This window comes from Parasteatoda tepidariorum, chromosome 11, assembly GCF_982258835.1.
Source record: "Parasteatoda tepidariorum strain Cologne lab strain chromosome 11, Ptep-v5.0, whole genome shotgun sequence".
Taxonomy (NCBI): domain Eukaryota; kingdom Metazoa; phylum Arthropoda; class Arachnida; order Araneae; family Theridiidae; genus Parasteatoda; species Parasteatoda tepidariorum.
Window position 1 is genome coordinate 27,208,887 of NC_141765.1, and position 17,525 is coordinate 27,226,411.

Below are 17,525 nucleotides of genomic sequence, written 5' to 3' on the forward strand. Positions count from 1 at the left end.
TAAAATGAAATTGTCACCGAACAAGTTAAAAGAATTAAAAATTTTTAATTATTAAAGAAATGATGGATCTGGCTTGATGATAAGCACTTAACTGCGTTTTTCATCATGAAGATTGTTTACAAATTGCTATGGGGAATAGAACACTATTAATAATGGAAAAGTGTTGTGACTTTAAAAATTTATATAAAATCAGAGGGAGGGGATAAAATAAAAAGAAATATGTCGTTTAATCAGAAACAGTTGGGAGAAAGAAAAATAAGAATTTTAGATAAAAATATAAACAGCAAGATATTAATTAAAGTGTACAATATCAGCGTTAACAAATAGCAAAATTTAACATAGCGAAAACCTATACCCAATCGCGACACATTTCAAAAAGATACAGATAATAAAAGTACCAGACCGCAGAAAATAAAAACCTTAATAAATTCAGATAGATAATCGCATAGGCGTTTGCAATAAAGTGTTTTTGACTAAGAATGAGATCGAAAAAATATTAAAATAAGTCGCCAAAGTTAGCGAAAGATTCCACTTGTAGTGGATGACACGTTAATATGGCGGTCTGATACTCTAAGCCTAAAAGAATGGAACATCGGATTTCAAACACTCAAAAATGGGAAAATTGGCAACCGGGACGCCGGAAAAGACTCACCAGGAATGGTTTGTGGGATTACACGTTGAATTTAATTTACTTCGGGGTGAAAAAATGGATATTTATTTCTTTTAGAAGATGTTTTTGAGGACTCCATAGAAGTTGTTGTTTCGTTGGTGGGAATCTAGATCAGCTTTTCTCTATGGTGTACTACCATACAAATCTTTATGGTTACCATTGGCCTATGGTATACTGCCATACGAATTTCTATGGTTGCCATAGGCCAATGGTGATGTGCCATACAAATCCTTATGGTTACCATTGGTCTATGGTATATTGCCATACAAATCTTTATGGTTATCATTGGCCTATGGTATCTTGCCATACAAATTCCTATGGTAGCCATAGGCTTATGGGGTTGTGCCATACAAATCTCTATGGTAACCATAGGCGTATGGTATCTTGACATACAAATTTCTATGGTAGCCATAGGTTGCCATAGATTACCATAGGCTTCTCTATGGCAAATTTTCCTAAGGGTCCCAATAGGGGAAAATCCAATCATTTGATCAAAAATTATTCAGGATGTTTCGTTTTTTTCTTTTTTTCTTTCGCGCATTGTATGTTAATGACAAATTACAAAAAAGAGAAAAACTTAAGAAAAACTAATGTTCAGTAAGAAATCGATGACACATTTAGTTTCTTCCTTCAGTGTTAATATTTTGCAAATATTAACACTAAATTAAATATGAAAAAAAATGTATAAGGATATGTTCTAAATTTTTTTTCTTCAAATAATCAAGAAAACTACATTTTTTCAATCACTTGAATAATTTGAGAGATCCTAAAAGATCTTTTAAAATGTCCACCATGTGTCTTTTATAGCGAAGACAAGATCCTGTTTGCGTTGATATTCTGCGCTATTCTTATAAAAATTTTGCTAGAAGTTCTCCTAGGTTTTTTATTGGATTATATAAGACCGGAACATCTCGTCGGTCAATCAAGTAAATTTATAGAATCAGCTTCAAACCAGAGTTTTGCGCTCTTGGAAACGTTAAATCGAAGCGTTATCCTGTTGACAAACATAGTTACCTAAATTAATCAGTGAAGCTTCATATAGCAAACCTTCTCCTAACTTATCAATGTTTGTCAGTATATATTTTACTGTTGATAAAGACTATTGGAGTGCTGTCATTTGCCTCAAACGCGACGCGTTCCAAACCATCACAAAGTCACCATCGTATTGACGTTTGAAAGCACTTCTTAGATCATACCAAAAATAGTGAAAACCATCAACTCCATCAAGGTTGAAAATTTTTTCTTTAGAAAAAATTACATCAGTCCATTTTTGACCCACAGAAATGTAATTTTTGGCAGACATCTTTTTTTCTCTTATTTGTAACAGGAATGTAAGAACTCAGAATTTAAAACGGATGGATATGACACTCATTTTCCATGAAAAAAGATGAAGATGGTTAAATAAAAATCTTAAATAGTCATTGAGGAATATGGTAAGTTCAAGCTTTGACCTAACTTCATTTGCAGTTTTTTTTTCCTGACATATTCGGCTAACAATTATTCTTTTCTGTCAACGAGTGCAAATTTCTGATCACCTAGGTCATTTTTTTTTCTTTGCATGCCGTACATTCCCTTAGGAAAATTTGCCATAGAGAAGCCTATGGTAATCTATGGCAACCTATGGCTACCATAGAAATTTGTATGGCAAGATACCATACGCCTATGGTTACCATTAAGACTGGGCTATAAATCGATGTATCGAGACATATCGATTTAACGCATATATCGGCAAGACGATACAGCGACTTTCATACAAGGCGATGCATCCGAAATCTGATTTAAGCCGTCGAGTAAAGACAACGAGCGCGAAACGATATAGCGATATAACACACGCAAGGATATAAGATAACAATATAGCGATATAGGACTCTTCTCTTACGTTCCGATGTTGACTCGCGCTGTGGAAGACGATGTTCGTTTCGTTATGTTGAAATGGCCTTGATTGGTGAGCTGTAGAATCAGAATCAGAGTTTTGAGAACACATATCGTTATATCGCATGTTCCTTTTCGCACCTCTTAGCTTTTTTTTTTTCTTTGTCGCGACTTTTCTTGTAGATTATTTTCAGTGGGACTAACTTCGTGATCGCCGATGTTACCGTGTTCTGAAGGCAATCTATTATTGAAAAGAATATATAAAGAAGAGTTTCTTCATTAATTAGATAAGTTTTTTTGTTTTTAAAAAACTTCTTTTTATTTTTAAATGTGAAAATTATCGTCAATCTAATTTAGGCGCCCATAAAGAATTGAATTTGTTAGGTTATTTTTTTACTTTCTTTTAATTTATTAAAAACGTTTTGGATGAAACTTCTAACAATTTAATGAGTTTTTATTACTGATTTTAAATTTATAAATCTTGTTTTTATTTTCAGAAGTAAAATTAAAACAAAATTTAATTTTGTCATTTGGATTTGGACATAAGTCAATCAACTTTGTTTATACAAAAGAATTTGAAAGGCTTGCGTATTTGATTCATTTTTTTAAATCATTTAGCACTTCGTTTTATTAGAGAGTATAATATTTTTTTTAAAAAATATTCTTTTTATATTATTTGTTAATTAGCTAAATATATTATCGAATATCACAATTTTTTTATTTTTAGGAAATTAAATCTTACTTTGTTTTTCGTTCATAATTCGTTCATTATTTAATTTAATTTAATTACTTATCTGAAATGATAAGGTCCCGCAGTGGACTTATCGTTAAGACACGGTTCCCTGCAGATCACCGAAGTCAAGCATCACTGGCTGCGGTCAGTGTGCGGGTGAGTGACCACTTGGATCAGTCTGCGCAGGGACCGAGGGTGTGCGGTATTGTTCCTCGTTAAACTGTTCTACCGTGAAGTGCTCGACTTCGCTTGCAGGTCGTCCAGCTACCGAAGCGGGGGTGCCATCCCATCTGCAGAGGATCAAAATTGTGATGGCATGTCTTCGGATCCTCCTCAGGGATCGTCGCCAATAGCCCATTGTTCAGCTCTAGTGTGACGTAAATGAACTATAATAGAACTATAATATCTGAAATGATAATAATTAAAAAAAAGTGCTTTAAAAGCGCTTTTGTTTTCTAAAATTTATTTAGCACTTTGTTTTAAACATACAAATAATTTGTAACGTTTCATTTAGAAATTGAACATTACGATCGAACTTAATAATTATGTAATTATTTATGCATAATTGTTCAAGAAAATATTAATTTGTAAAAAACGCTTTAAAAAAATTTTTAGCACTTTGTTTTACGCGTATTATGAATTTCTAAACAAACATTTCAATAAATATTTTAAGTAAGATTTGAACATTGTAGTCAATTTATTTAATATCTTTCTTAAGCAAAACATATATATCTTCAAATTTATAAATTGATTTAAATCAATCTGAGTATGAAGTTTTGATAGAAATCTGACTTTCTGTGCCTTACAAGTAAATGAAATTCAAAAATACTATATCGCGATGCAAAACTGACGATGCATCACGATATATAATTTCTAATATCGCCCAGTCCTAGTTACCATAGAGATTTGTATGGCAAAACCCCATAAGCCTATGGCTACCATAGAAATTTGAATGGCAAGATACCATAGGTCAATGGTAACCATAAAGATTTGTATGGCAGTATACCATAGGCCAATGGTAACCATAAGGATTTGTATGGCAGTATTCCATAGGCCAATGGTAACCATAAGGATTTGTATGGCACTATACCATAGGGAAAAGCTGATCTAGATCCCCACCAACGAAACAACAACCCCTATGGAGTCTTCAAAAACATCTTCTAAAAGAAATAAATATCCATTTCTTCACCACGAAGTTAATTAAATTCAACTTGTAATCCCGCAAGGTATTCCTGGTGAGTCTTTTCCGGCCTCCGGTTAGCCAATTTTCCCATTTTTGAGTGTTAGAAATCTGATGTTCCATTGATTTAGGCTTAGAGTATCAGGCCGCCGTATTAACGTGTCATCCACTACAAGTGGAATCTTTCGCTAACTTAGGCTACTTATTTTAATATTTTTTCGATCTCATTCCTGGTCAAAAACATTCTATTGCAAACGCCTATGTGATTATCTATCTGAATTTATTAAGTTTTCAATTTCCGGTGGTTTGGTACTTTTATTATCTGCATCTTTTCAAAATATGTCGCGATTGGGTATAGGTTTTCGCTATGTTAAATTTTGCCATTTGTGAAAGCTGACTTTGTACACTTTAATTAATATCTTGCTGTTTATATTTTTATTTAAAATTTTTATATTTCTTTCTCCCAACTGTTTCTGATTAAACGACATCTTTCTTTTTATTTTATCTCCTCCCTCTGATTTTACATAAATTTTTAAAGTCACATCACTTTTCCATTATTAATGGTGTTCTATTCCCCATAGCTATTTGTAAACAATCTCATGATGAACAACGCAGTTAAGTGCTTATCATCAAGCCAGATTCATCATTTCTTTAATAATTAAAATTTTTTAATTCTTTTAACTTGTTCGGTGACAATTTCATTTTATTGCTGTCATATATCAATATCAAAGTCAGTTTTTACATTCTCATTAGTTTTTGATTTTAATTCCACTTGGGTTCTTGCAATGCTTTTTTGCATTATCTTACATATGTTAGGGCTTTATATTTTTATTTTGTGTGTAATTTTTGTTTGTCATTAATTGTTGTTGTTGTTGATTTACGTCGCACTAGAGCTGCACAATGGGCTATTGGCGACGGTCTGGGAAACATTCCAGAGGATGATCCGAAGACATGCCATCACAATTTTGATCCTCTGCGGAAGGGATGGCACCCCCGCTTCGGTAGCCCGACGACCTGCGCGCGAAATCGAGCACTTTACGGTAGCACAGCTTAACGAGGACCAATACCGCAAACCCTCGGTCCCTACGCAGACTGATCCAGTGGTCCCCCTCCCGCACACTGACCACAGCCAGTGATGCTTGACTTCGGTGATCTGCTGGGAGCCGTGTCTTAACGATCAGTCCACTGCGGGACTGTTTGCCATTAAATTGTTTTTTTTTTTATCATGTCTCTGTGTTTTACTATCTTACAATATTTCTTAAGTATCCACATATATTTGTACAATGTTCTATTACATATTTATACATGGCTTAGGGTCATCACTTAACTAGATTTGCTGGATTACTGATTGACAATTGTTTTGCTTCAATATCATCAACTGGACAGTCCCTGGCCATATCATCTGCTGCTGTTACCAAAAATGCTTTTAACAATTTAATCTTTCCTTAAGTTTACAGCTTTTTCGTCATAGCGATTCCCTATTCCCAATTAATTTTTATTTACTATCCCTGACCAAGTGTCAATTTGTTAATAACAATTGTTAATTTCATCAATTGTAATCATGTCTTAAACATGTTTTGTATTTACCAATATTTCTGCATTACGTTCTCTTTTCTAACTGTTTTCTATTCTTAGCTTTTCATAGTCTAATACCATCTTTTTTATAGATAAAATTTTGTTGACATGCCACCACTGGTTGCACCGTTACATATTCAGCTTTTGTCCCGTTTGGTCTATTTTAAACTAATTTCACTTCGACCATCGGCCCCACTCTTTATCTTTCGAGTTTTAACAATATTTTATTGTTTTAGTAGCCTGTTTAATTTATAGTTTAGTATCACATATCAAAATTTAAAAAATTTTCATACTCGCTCCGACCATCGGACCATAATTTTGCTTCGCTTTCTTTTAGGTTCCTCTAATATCTGACGCTTATCTAACTAATTATGATACCAATCAATCAAATTAGCGTTTTTTATACTCGCTCCGACCTCCGGACCCACTTTCTATTTTCTTGTTTTTTTACAGCTTTAACAAATATTGGTTGCCTGTTCTCAATATATTTTGTTCCTAATCAACAAAACCAATATTTTCCCCACTCGCTCCGACCACCGGACCCATTTTCCAACGGTTAGTACTAATCGTTTGAAATTTATTTGAATAAGAACAGCATACAAATAGGATTCTGCAAGTAAAACAGGAGAAGTTTATCAACGCAATTTTAAAAAAAGCTTTCTGGATATATATTTATTCTACAATTATTAAGTTTTGCATTTTTAATATCCATTGCGAAAGATTCTTGTAAGTAATTATTTTTTGACGTATGGTAAAATATCAACGAGAAATGTTGCCATAGCTGTATGGCAAAGGTGTATCATAACCTATGGAAAAATATTTCTTCATAAACTGTAGCACATCTTAGTTTTATGGCAAACCTATGGCAAATTTTTCTATGGGTTCTAGGATTTTTTTTTAGATAATTATAAGCAACCGCTTCAGATCGCCTGTTTATTTCTAAAATTTTTCCATAAACTTGATCTACATTCTCGAAACACATCAATTTTTCCTTTTTCCGAGTCAGAAAGATCGATCTAAAGTCAGGATTTGTCTGTGAGAAGCTTCTTTCAGGGAAACATTTGCTAGTGACAAATGAGAAAATTATTTCACATACCAATATTTTAATCCGAGATTGTCATTTCTGTTTTCAAATAGGCAATTTTTCAATAATTATAGAAGAAAAAACGAAACCCTTATACTTTTTCCAATATCATTTGAATTTAAAAATCAAAATGTAAATTAAAACAGACTTATATTTGGAAATTTTAATAAGCTTACACAAGAAATAATTTGATTTTATCCCTATTTTTACTTCAAAAATTTGCGCATGAATCCGTCAACAAGACTTTTAGAATTAGCGATATATTGCGTGTCCTTAAAAAAAAAAGGTAAAAAAGCAACTTTGAAAAAAAAAAAAATGAAAAAAAAAGAAAAGAAAAAAAAATTATATATATATATATATATATATATATATATATATATATATATATATATATATATATATGAATAACCAATTCGTTCTTTATAGATTCGGACATTAAACAAAAACTTAACCAAAAATACCGTTTCAAAAAAAAAAAACCGGAACTTTTCCAACAAAATTAATTTTAGATTTGAAATCTCCACGCCAGTAATTAAGTTTGATTAAGTACTTGTATATTGCCATGCAATAGAAAAATCAACGTAAGTGACAAAATATTCAAAATTGATATTTGTATCTATTTGACATCTCTCTCTCTCTCTCTTTATATACATAATAAAATTAAAAAAAAAACTTTGTTCTATCAGTTTTATGAATTTCGATTTTAGCTTTCATAGCTTTAGCAATAGAAAGAAAATAGTTGTCAAGCCACGTTTGGTTGTCAAGCCATACCAACATAATGAAGCACTTACGTTGTTTTTTCGCTTGCACGGCAGTATAAACACAACAAAAAATTTTTCTTACAAGTGTTATTCCCCTTTTTTAAGAAGTTGAAGGGTTAAATTTAAAATCCATCGAACTTAGGATAAATTCTCGTGAAAAATTATAATTACCCATTGTTTTTCATTTAAAAGTTCAAAAATAGTTAAGAACATCCATTCTAACATTGATGAGGAATATTCATGGGTGAAAGGATTTGTACTTTCCTATTGACGATCGAATGTAAAAGGGAATCAATCTTAAAATGTCACAAAAGGAATTTATCTTTGAATTAAAAACAAGGTAAGAGTTTAAAAGCATTCCAGGAAAGAACGTCAACACAAACAATGAAAGTGAGAATTTCTGCAACTATGAAAGGTCATTTAACCAAAAAGTAAATATACTGGATAAAATATGTAATATTATATAAGTAAATTATTTATAAATATATATGCATAGTAGAAGGTCACTCCTCCATTGGGTCACTACTATTTTGTCATGCCGATTTTGCAAAGTCCTGCATTAAAATGGACCTATAGAAATTTGGGCTCTACTGTTAGTAAATGAAAATAATAAATGAATCAAGAACTTTCTCCCTATATATGCAAATTTACATCTCTCTATCTGAAAGTATTTCTAATAGTCACCTTTTACCTGAAATTCATTTTCTCCAGCAAGTAAACAGGTTTTTTATGTTTTCAGTGGCGCCTACTTCAGGGCTGATTTTTTTAATATTTCCATAGTACTTTTGTTCTTACCTCGTATAAATTTTATTTTGCCACACCCAATATGAATAATCTTTCTATCTCATTCTCAACATGATTTATAATAATATACATTACATGGTCACTCTGTATGATATTTTATATATTTGCTTCATTTTTAGAGACATTAAAATTACTCCTTATACTTAATGTTAATTATGTCAGTTTTGATATAGATATAGCCCTTAACTATCTTAATTTTTCCTTCAAAAAGATAACCGAATCACGATTAATTGGTCTTTATTGACCTTTCTGCAGCAATATATTATATATTTTACACTTTTCTATAAGCCCACAGGTACAGTGATTAAATTTTAATTATTTATTTATATATTATTTCTACATAAATATCAAAACAATAAAATTTTGCATGATATCATAATAACTTCAACTTCCATAAATTGAACAAAACAACTCGATTAAATTCTCATTGCATATTTCGATAACAGTACCTTTTTTATGTTTCAATTTTTTATTAAAATATAATCTTATCCAATACAGAATATTTTGAAATTAAATAAAAATCACAAAATTTCCATAGACCACCCAAAGGTGATTAAAAAATATAGAAAGTAAAGAAGAGAGAAATGAAATCAATCAAATGAGGAACCAATCGGAATTAAAAAAATTAAAGCATTGTTTAAACTCATAAAAAAAATTCCTAGAATCACCTTAAGAAAGCGAAAGCGGATTGGAGAACGACCCTGAAAGGGTTCAACCCGATGTTATAAAAACAGGAACTCGTGTTTGTGTCCGCTTCAATTGTAGTCTCCTCATCCAAACAAGGCAGTCGCTTCAAAGATTCCCAGGAATAGGAGGTAAGCTTTCATTGATGCTTAAGATGATCACTTTAAATGATGCAATTATCTTCACTTATAATTTTATTAGAAAGCATGTTGTTTAGGGGATAAATTTTAAATATAACATAAAATTTTGAAATGAGTCGTAATTAAAAAAAGGATTGAATATTGTGTGAAATATTAAAAATTTTCTCCAATAAAATTTTTGGAAATGTGAAGTCAAGAATATAAAGGATGCTTAGAAATTATAGGAATTCATGAAAGACTTTCAATAACTTTTTATAAAATACAACTTTATTTCAATTTGAAAAGAAATTTCAAAAAACTTAAGCCTTTTTTTTAATTTTACAGTTTCTTAAAGGATTTATTTAGAAAATTGTGAAACAATTGTGAAATTTAGAAATTGTGAACTATTTTTTGCAGTTTAAGTTTCAGAAAATGTATTTTTTATTCTCAATAAAAAATATTTCTTGAACCACTTTCTTATAAAGAGAAATTACATAATAAAAATCTTTTTTTTTTCGAAGAACTAATGAGGATTTAAAAAATACCAAGAAAACTAGTTAAGAGTTTTAATTAAATTTTTACATTCTTTTCCAGAAAATTATTCCGATTTTTACTAGCAATTGGCTGAATGCTAATTTTTAACAACTGACAAAAAAGATTGAATTTTATTCAACTTTAGTGCCTTAATATTTTGTCATTGATTATTCACCTGCAATAAAACGAAAACAAGGAAATACTAAAAAAGAAACTATTACGTAAAGTTGAAAAAACTATAATATAAAGAGCTATAATTTAAATATAAAGAACAAATGTAAGCTTGAATATATATAAAAACGCCTTTTAATAGTTTTAAATTTTGTAATAACTAATCTTAATTTAAAAAAAAAGCAAACGTAATTCAAAGCTTTTCAGTTTTCTAAAAAAATCATCAATAACATTGTAACTTTTTCTGCGTAATTTGAAAAAAAAATTTTTCTGTCTGTGAATTATATTTTTAGTTTTTAAGTTTAAAAAAAAACAAAAAACGAAAAACTTTAGTTGATTTAGATAAATTTTTTTTGATGTCCCTCACAGATGTCTTGTGAAAGGGATATTTGTAGCAATAGATAACTCCATAAGTAACTGACAGGTAAAATAAATTCCAACATCTCATGTTATCTTAAGTTTAATAGTTTCCCTATTATTATATTTAACCAATTTTTTCCAATTAAGTTTGTCTCAACTTATATAAAATTATTTGGAATTTTGATAAATTTCAAATTAATTTACCATCAATAGATTGCAATATTATTAGGTAGAAAAACTCTTGTATATATATATATGTATGGGGACTATATACATAATTGAGAGATAAAAGTGTGCTATTATGTGTTATTAGTTATTACACACTATTAAAGTGTGTTATTAGTGTATTATATGAAAGTAGTTTCTGACTTTTGTGACTGACTTATTACTGAGTTTTTTAAAATTGTGTGAAATTTTGTTAAATTTCAAATTAATTTACTATCAACCGATTGCAATATTATTATCTAAGTCAAAATGCTTGATGGTTTTTCAGTGATGGACCAACATAATCTAAATGGTAACCATCAATAATTCCATCGTGAACCATTTTGTTTTTGACGGAAATCAACATAAATAACCATCACCTCAATGGAGGAATTCACTCTGATTTATGAAGGTCCGACATAAGAATATCAATTTGCCTTGATGGTTTGTTCATGTTGAACCATCAGAAATTTCGATCATAGTTTCTTAGAGATCCACTGTTGGAACGATTTAAACAACCATCACCACAAGTTAGGAATTTGGACTGATTTATGAAGGTCCAACATAAGAATATCAATTTGTTTTGATGGTTTATTCATGTTGAACCATCAGTAATTTCGATCATAGTTTCTTAGAGATCAAATGTTGGATCGATTTAAACAACCATCACCACAAGTTAGGAATTTGGACTGATTTATGAAGGTCCAACATAAGAATATCAATTTGCCTTGATGGTTTGTTCATGTTGAACCATCAGAAATTTCGATCATAGTTTCTTAGAGATCAAATGTTGGAACGATTTAAACAACCATCACCACAAGTTAGGAATTTGGACTGATTTATGAAGGTCCAACATAAGAATATCAATTTGTTTTGATGGTTTGTTCATGTTGAACCATCAGAAATTTCGATCATAGTTTCTTAGAGATCAAATGTTTGACCGATTTAAACAACCATCACCTCAAAGTAGGAATTCGGACTGATTTTTGATGGTCCACATTAAAAAAACAAATTGTTTTGATGGTATATTTCTCCCATTAAACCATCATGGAAATGTATAGTTGGAACCATCATGGACCATCACTCACATTGTTGGTCCATGAGAATCAAAATTCTTTAGATGGTCAACCATGATAGTACTAAAGTAGAATTTTCCATCATGAAATGATGAAAATTTGTTGGCATAACAAAAACTATGAAAAATGTTGGATGGTTGTGACCATCATGACTCGAACTGAAACCAACATAAACCGTCAAAATTTTTTGATGGGACCATCTAGAATTTTGACTTGGGTAGGTAGCAAAACTCTTGAATATATCTATTAGTGTGTTATAAAAATGTACCATTAGTGTGTTATTAGTTCTTACACACAAATAAAGTGTGTTATTAGTCTATTATAAGAAAGATATTACTGACGTTTGGGACTGATTAGTGTGTCATATGTTCTTATTGATAGCACATAGAGAAAACTGTCATTACATTCTCATAGAGAACACTATTATACATGGATAATAGTGTTGCTAAGTTTTCCTTTCTTTTTTCACTTTAAGACTCTTACCCCAAATCATAAGTCACAATATTTTTAACAAAATAAAGTTCAAAATCCAACAATTTGAAAACTTATTTTCTGCCATTTCAGGCTTTTTATCGAAACTGCACATTTCAATACTTAATAAAGACATCTTTCTTAAAACTAATAAAAATTAACTTATAATTATAATAATAATAATGATTGTAATAATAATGATTGTAATAATTATAATAATATAACTATAATGGCTTAATATTAATAATGATTTTTTTTAAAAATGTGCAGAAACTATGCAACCGATTTAATTCAAATATTATTTATAATTGTTTCAAATTATATAATTCGAAATGAAGTTGCACTGTTATAAAATAAAATAATAAGCAAAATTAAGAAACTGTTAAAAAATCTTTTTCAGCGGATTGTCCTTGGATAAGAGAATTCTATAATTGTGTGTATTTGTATATAATTGTGTATATTACATTGTAAAAAATTCCATAACAAATTACGGCAAAAAGTACCGGCATTCATGGAGCTTGTACTTATTACCGTAAAATCTATTTTTGATGTGAAATTTTATGGAACAAAAAATCTAATATAATGTGATTTTTGCAGCAATATTTATTGTAAAATCATTTAATCACTGTAATTAAATAAATATTGCTGTAAAAATTACGGTGTAAAATTAAAAAAAATCTTACTTAAAAAATTAAAAAAAATCTTGGCGAAAGCGAGTTTGAGAGATATGGTATAATACGTGAATAACCAACGAATGCTGATAAAAGGAGGAAAAAACTTACAGAAATACTGTGAATATATCGTGAGCAAAAAAATTAAAATTAAAATGAAAAATTAAAAATTCGAGATGATGAAGTACTTGAAATGAAAAACTTTTTGAAAAATTTCTATTTTATGAAACTCTTTTATTATATTTTGTAACATATCAATTTACAAAACTAATTAGAAACATGTCATGAGACAAAAATTAGTCTAATTAAAAATGGCAGTTTTATTTCCGAAAATATATGTTTCAACTAAAATTGTAACAAGTACCATGAATAAGCCTAATTTCCTTATCAAACACTTGAGTAAAAGTTGAAGAATTAGATTTTCCTTTGTTAAAACGTGACGAAACGTGTGAGATTTTCACAACTAATCTTATGAAAGACATGAATAATAAAACCAAGTGAATCTCCAATTAAAAGAAGTAATTGACCTCTTACGATAATTAGTGAAGTCAACCATAAAGCAACTTCCAAGATAATCGATCAGTTATAGAATGCATTCGCCCTAGCAATTATTTATTTTAAAGCATTACAATAACTATTCCTAAAGCTCGTTTTTGTTGTATGGAATGTTTTTCAAATGATGAAGCACTTGCGTTTTATTCCTATTGTCATTATAGTTTTGCCTAAAACCCATTCAATCGTATAGAAGATGAAAGTGAAGATCTATATTTTACGGCAGCTATTCCGCTTCCTATTATGTTTGGGATATTATGCAAGGAACTTGTTATCATATCATAAATCAGTCCGAGTTGATGCACTGATAGTAATCGATGTGTCGAATGCTATCTTTTTTTTAAACCAAAGAATTCAAATTAGAATAGCATCAATTAATGTATGACCGATTAAAGAATTCTTTCAAGAACTTAATTGATGTTTTCTTCAAAGTCCATTTTTCTCGGATGAAAAATTATTGTCGTAAAGAAATAATCGACGAAATAAATCTGCAAAACCAAACTACTATATCTAAAATAAAATAAAATCTAATTAACTGCAAAAATATCGAAAAATGTATATAAAATAAAATTTCAGAATAGAATAACTTGAGTTTGCCGATGTTTATTTTGTATATTTCTGGAAAGGTTTTCGAACAAATAAAATTTTGTAAAAAAAAATTATTTGTTTTATGAAAGTATAGTCAGAAGTGGGAAAACATTAATAATTCAAAGTTGTCTTATTATTTTTAGGTTTTGATGGAATTTATTAGGTTTCTGAAAAATTTATGGCATGTTAAGTAAATTACTTTTTAAATAAATTTCACCGACAACTTATAGATTACACAGTTATAGATTAAACAATAAAAACTAAGGAAAAAATTAATTAAGAAACTAGATGCCTATTTCAGATGTTATCAATTTTGTTTTTTAAACATTAAACACCCTGTATGTACTCATTTTTCAACATGGTAATATTAATATTTTAAACAAAAATAACTAAATACTAAAATTCAAAGGTAATTTTAAAATTTAAAATGCATTTTTAAAAGTTAGGAAATTTAAAACAAAAAATGTAATTAATGTCTTTAAAAATCTTGTGTTATTTTAAAATTATAAATTTTTATAAAAAAAATCATTTAGAAAAAACATTTCTTATATTTTAATTAAAACAAACATTCAAAGCCGGAAGGAAAAAATCAATCGCAAAAAAAAAAACTTTTGACTATCATTTTCTTAAAAAAATTCTTATGTACAGCAACCAAGAAAAATAATTATCTTTTTAATTGTTTTATTTCAAAAGCTTAAGGCAACTTAATTTGTTTAAAAAAATGTTAATATATTAGTTTTTTAAAATAATCTTTTCAGAATTACGTTTAAAACAAATAGAAAACTTTAGCAAAATACACAATTTAACAGCCCTTCTTTGTTTTAGATTTAAAAAAATTTTAATTGTCTTTATAGATAATTTTAAAAAAAAGAATATTTTACCATATTTTTTTAAATGAGAAAAATACTGAGATGCACAGCTTATATAAAATCAAATCAATACGAAAAGGGTAAATGATTTGGCACTTTTATTCTTTCATATCTCCGAAATAGCAACTGATAAGAAATAAAAATTGTTCAAAACTATCTGAAAATTGGAAATGGTAACCAGATTGTTCCGATTGGGATATTTACAGAAAATTTAAACTTATTTCATTTCGGTCTAATTTAATTTGGCACAAAACTAAATCTACATATTAGTGCTTCCAATAAAATTTATTACAATGTAATATTCTATCAATATAATTTTTATAAAAGTAAAATTTAAAAAGTCTTTAATAGGTGCAGATAAAAATAATTTAAATTGGTTTCTGTTTTTTTTATTTATATCTACAATCTTATGATTGACAATTCACTATAATAGTGCTAAAGAAAATGTCGGTTAAGATTATTTATGCCTTACAAATTACTTCTGTATTTCCTTAGTTGGTATTTAATTTAAGTTGAAATGTCATTTTATTATATTGCTGAATATGTAGCAATTTAAAGCGTGATTTTGTATTAAGATTTAAGGTTAATGTAAAATAACGTACGGATAAATAATTTTTCTATTGTTGTAGTTTAAAATTTGTATTGATCACTTAAGTTTTAATATTTTTGATGAGATGAAAAGCATTGTCCCATGAAATAGCGGGTATTCAAGTATAACAAGAAATTCTGCATCAAATTACGGTAAAAATTACCGGTGCTTTGAGTGCCGGTAATTTTTACAGTATAATCCATTTTTGATAGAACATGCTACGGAGCAAATAATCTAATATAACTTTCTTTACAGTAATAACTACCTTAAAATCACTGATTCACTCTTATTGAATAAATATTACTATAAAATTATGGCATAATATTTTATGGGAAAAAAATGAATTTTACTGTAAAATGGACTTAAGGATCAAAGAGCCAATACTTTATACCGTAATTAGATCTAGAATTTTTTACAGTGTAGAATTTGCTTAAAACGTAAAAAAAATCTTAATGTTTTCTTTGCTGCATGTAGGTATCGCTTAATTCATACAGAGAATGTTAAAATTTCTATGTCTAACCAGTTTCGTTTTTACCATTTTTCTACTAATGAAATCTGTTCAAAAATTATGTGAAAAATGTATAAACAAACAATAAGCATATAACAATTAGGTACTATTTTTATTTCGGCGCATATAAATAATAACAACGGCACAATTTTTATATTAAAAATGCACCTCTCATCTATTGAATATGAAACACAATTTTGAAAGAAAATAACTATCATCATTATAAGAAAGAATATTCTATTTATCTATTTTTAAGGCGGATCATATGCAATTCAATTCACTTTTCAAAAAATATAAGATAAAAAAAAAGCAAATTCTCTATATTATAAATTTTTGATCTTTGCGATCATCATTTAATTAGAAGGTATTTATTATTCTGAAATAAAATATAATTTTTTTCTGTTATTACAACACAGCAAAAAAGTGAAAGAATAGCAAAAATATTACATGCAAGAATCTAATAATATTATCTAAAGCTGAATATATTGTTGTCTCAAGCTATATGAGTGTAATGCTGTGAATCGGTATTTCATCTTGAGAAACAAACAAACAACACAATAAAGTTTGAACTTTAGTACGACGACTTTACTTTTAAAAAAAAGTTTATATTGTATTTATGAAAAGGAGAAAACTTAAAATATAGAATCATAAATGGTTTTAAATAAGCGAAATTTAAAAGCCATTACACAATTGTTCTAATAATTTTGTTTGCAAATCAGTAAATTATATTTATAGAAATATTTTTATTATAAAAGTGAAACTGTCAAAGTGAAATGAATTTTCCTTGTGTTTGAGGCTTGGATTATTTTCAGAACAAATTATGCAAGCTGTTACATAAATAAAAAATACAAATTGCTTTAACTCTTCCCAGTCGATATCAGTTTGAACAAAAATTTAGAAATCTAAGTCTTATGAAGTTGATTTTGAACATTAATTACCAGTTTATTAGTTCATTAATTATGAGTTCCACTGCCCATGACTTCACTTCTTTAACTTGGCTGAGTGTTTAATCCCACTGATAAGCTCAAGACTTACTTTCCTTCTACTCTCTCCTCACCTCTTTGATTTTTATCGAAAAGTTGTTTTTATCAACATTTTGGTATACTATCTTCATAAAGCAGTTGAATTATTACTATTTTTTGCACTCATTATTTTTTTATATTATAATGTTAGTCATTAAATGAATTAATATTATAACTTGTTAAATGTATTTATTTCATTGAGGATTATGCTTATTTTTGAAGAATGTTGATTTTTATTTTTATCAGTGGTCCAAAGTTTTATCGTTTTAAAGTAATAGGAACATTTATTTATGTTTCGAACTTAGAAAAATGTGTAATGTTTCACTATATTTCCAAAACATTTGATGATTTAAGAATATTCAAATGATTTTTAAATTGTGTTAACTTTTCATCATTATTATTTTTATATCAAAATTCTATATTAAATT

General features: G+C 28.6%; 1 protein-coding gene across 1 annotated transcript in view; it reads left to right on the forward strand.

The window, feature by feature from the left end:
* Window positions 1–9,436: 9,436 nt before the first annotated feature.
* Window positions 9,437–17,525, forward strand: part of LOC107442360 (uncharacterized) — a 70,096-nt gene continuing 62,007 nt past the window's right edge. The window contains exon 1 of the mRNA XM_016055910.4: window positions 9,437–9,494. The gene's annotated coding sequence lies outside the window, so the exon portion shown is untranslated. The remainder of the gene's footprint in view (window positions 9,495–17,525) is intronic.